The sequence below is a fragment of the Ananas comosus genome, unplaced genomic scaffold (genome assembly GCF_001540865.1).
Source record: "Ananas comosus cultivar F153 unplaced genomic scaffold, ASM154086v1, whole genome shotgun sequence".
NCBI classification, from domain to species: Eukaryota; Viridiplantae; Streptophyta; class Magnoliopsida; order Poales; family Bromeliaceae; genus Ananas; species Ananas comosus.
In genome coordinates, this window is record NW_017892568.1 from 1 (window position 1) to 3,518 (window position 3,518).

Here is a 3,518-nt window from a genome sequence, read left to right on the forward strand (position 1 = left end):
TACGCTTTCACTTATTGGGCTTGTATGTGAACATATTATTTGGATTATATTATAACAAAATATCCAATAATAATAATATATCCAACAATATTAACATATGGGAATTAAACAGTTTCTGGTGAGGCAAATACAGAAAATTAAGAATTTCAGCTTTTACGTCGTTGATTTTCTGGCAAATAACCGATAAAACTACATAAACTTCAGTTCCACACTAATGAAAGCAAATAATAGGAAAGAAATACTTGTAGAGACCGAAAATTTTAGCTGAGGTTTGTCGACAGCTCTGGAGAGTGTCGGGTCAAGTCCGGGTCGCGTTGGCGCGAAGTGGACGCCAAACGGGCCTTGTGGGAACTTGAGAGCAGCGTGTATCTTGAAGATCTGCGAAATAGCAGATTTTCAGTGAGCTGTACCGGTACACTTTGACAGGTATGGTGCTGTTTGACTTTTTCCTCTCTAGTCTTGTCACCACTTTTCCCCTTACCTTAAGAGCAGGGAGGAGAGAGGGGGGAGGGCTTCTTCCTCCTCTGCTGTGCTTCTTCCTCTTCCCCCTTGGCTGAGTAGAGGTGGTGGAGGAGCTCTAGGGAGAAGTTCAAGCTTCGTCGACGACGCGCCGCGGAGCGGATCGAGGGTGCTTTCAACATTGTGACGCTGCGAGGAGGCCGGGCGACTGCTGTCCCTTACCATCCTCGACGTGGTGCTGCTCCCAGGGCGGTTGTCGAGGTGAGTAGGCCACCGAAATCCCTTCGGTTACTTCAAACTACTCCATTATCGAGCTTCTCTGCTGCTGCTGCTGATTCCAGTGTCGACTGTTGGCGTTTTGGCTTGTTCTCTGTGTAGGAGCGTCGGATCGCGGTGATTCTTGCGTCATTGGATCCGGGACTTCGAGACGAATCCAGAGGATCCTTACTCGCCCGATTTGGAGAAGGTTTGCCCTGTAGAAACCCCTTTTTACTGAGCTGCTGTTTGCCGAGCAGATTCTGAATTGCTGAACCGTAGTTTCCAGCGTCGACGCTCAGTGTTTTGGCTTGTTCTCTGCGTAGGAGCGTCGGAATTCAGCGAAACTTGATTTACTGGATTCGCGGCTTCGAGACGAAGATTCTGAGCCCAAGATTGGAATTTTTAGATGAGGTTTACTTGCTCGAAACCTAGTCCTATTGCGCTGCTGTTTGTCGAGCAGAATCTGAGGTGTTGATCTGCAGATCCCAGCGTCGGCCTTCGGTACTTCGGCTCGTGCGCGACGTAGGAGCGACGGATCGCGACGAAATCGGGTTTGCTGGATTCTAGACTGCGAGAAGAATCCACAGAGTCCAAGTTTGCTGGATTTGGAAAGGTTAGCTTGATCGGATTTAAAGGTTTCTCAGCCACTGTTTTTCGGACAGTTTCGTGGATTGAGTCATCCATGGTCTTATTTTCCGCAGCAGGTGGATTCGGTTTTGAGCGGGACGCGTTGGGTTTTCGCGGACTCGGCCACTCTCTTCGTTGCCAGGAGATTAGCGATCGAGGTGGGTTAATCATCGGCTTTTCATCCTAAGCGCATAATAGTCGACAAGTATAATTTCAGCTTTTGACTAGTATATGATAGCTCGAATTCATGGATCATAGTATGTTAAATCTGAGTTTTGGAGCATGTTTAGCAAGTATTTAAATTATACATGTTGGACGTGGACTTGACTTAGGAGAAAACCACGGTTTGATCGTCATTTGTATTACACTACCAGATTTAGCTCTAGGAGCCGTACTGTGCGGTATCGTCGCGGGGGAGTGTGACGGATACCCAGGGTAGTGTAGCTTATTTCCACGCTCGTGCTGTGGATGCCGAGCTTTGTTACAGTAGAGTCAGACCGTTGGTGTTGTCGGGGACCGTCGGGGGTTGACGGTGGGCCCAGATTACTGTTTTGGTTACAGATTGTGCCAAGGGCACGAGGTATATTGGTGGTTAGACCCTGTTTATTTGAATTATGCCTGTGAGAGCTTGATTGAGCTCGACAGAGATACGCTTGCATACTCGGTTGGTTCGCGCCCACGAGTGCCGCTCCGGAGTCTGGCTTAGTGCTTTTGCGTTGGTGTCGCTGTGTCCTAGTTGTTGGACTCGCTCTCCACTAGCTACCCCAGGGGTAGTTGTTAGTGTAGCTTCGACAGGCGGGACGGGTGTATCACAGTCCCACGTAAAATTGGGTCAGTTTTTACTTGTTCTACAGAGGGTTGTACTAGAGCAGGATAGCATAGTGGTATCTAGCTGTAGAGTGTTTCCAGCTTTTCCTTACTTTTCTTGCTTACCCTGTAGACTTAGTGGGTTGACCGATGAGGTTTAGGGCGGCACCCACTGAGGACTACTTATTTTTACAGTAGTTCTCACGCCCCTTTTCTTCCACCGTTGTCGCAGGACCTTCGGTCTCGGCTGCTGCTCCTTCTGAGGCGGATCGCGGCAAGGGCGTCGCGAGCTAGAGCCCTTCCCGACTGGTGCTGAGTTAGCAGTTTTCCCCTACTGCAGGTAGTGTGCTCGTGTTTTGGGAGCTATGTACATATTTGTGAACTCGTTGGAGCGAGTGCTTTTGTATAGAGATTTTTGTATGTATATAGACTCGTTCTTTCTCTACCTGTTCAGTTTGTTTTAGTTTCAGCTCTACGCTACTGTTCGTAGCCTTGTGTGTTGTACAGGTACTGCTACGCTTCGTATACAGGAAAAATTTCTTGTATACGGCGGATTTGTCGGCGTGCCCGGGGAACGAGACATCCGGGGCGTGACAATACTTTTCACTTGAACATATATACTCTAGTTCAACTAAACATCTATTTCAATCGTAACTTCACTTTCGGTAAAACTAACACGCACTTAATCGTAGACTCTTTGAATAATGTTACGCTAACATATGCTTCACGAATTTTTAAAGAAGGATCCGCTTTTTCAGTAGTAAAAGAAGTAGATAGTGACTCATCGTGAATCTCATCAGATACTTGAATCACGCAGTCCATCTATGTTATGAACGTCGTGAATTTAGTAAGATGACTCTAATTTTTATGCACGTTTAAAATTTTGTAAATAAAATGAAAAAATTCTAAAGTTAAGATGACCTGAGTCTTTGCCCTGCTTAATTTGATTCATTGAGGGACGTGCCTGTCGGATTGACTTGACTACGCTAAAGAGAAAAACAAATGCGATAGTCCCTGCACTATTTTGATTTTGCAGATTAGTTCCTACAAGTTTTTTGTTTCTAAGCATTCACAGGTGTTGTCACAGTTTAATTTTTCTCATATTAGTATAACCATTATATATCTTCTGATTAGCTCCTCGCTCATTTTAATTTTTTATAATCCTTGATATTGGATGCGTTCTGGAACGTATGTTTAAAATACCAACATCCCAAAAATCATAAATTCTAAACACTGATTGTTCCCCACAAATTAAGTAGTCACGCAAATTCCTGTCCATTTGCAGATAACCGTCTAAACTTTCAAAAATGAAAGCCTTGAATTGTTCATGCTCTGTTTTTTCAATTACTACAATATTTATAAATGTT

General features: G+C 45.0%; 1 long non-coding RNA gene across 4 annotated transcripts; it reads left to right on the forward strand.

The window, feature by feature from the left end:
* Positions 1–319: 319 nt before the first annotated feature.
* Positions 320–2,598, forward strand: LOC109705414. Of its 4 annotated transcripts, none has more exons than XR_002214744.1 (6): positions 322–720; positions 838–925; positions 1,004–1,128; positions 1,200–1,330; positions 1,419–1,502; positions 2,384–2,598. It is a non-coding gene; the product is annotated as an uncharacterized LOC109705414 (long non-coding RNA). The 4 variants fall into 4 exon arrangements; XR_002214742.1 differs by having other exon boundaries at positions 323–720; positions 997–1,128; XR_002214741.1 differs by having other exon boundaries at positions 325–720; positions 1,041–1,128.
* Positions 2,599–3,518: the final 920 nt, after the last annotated feature.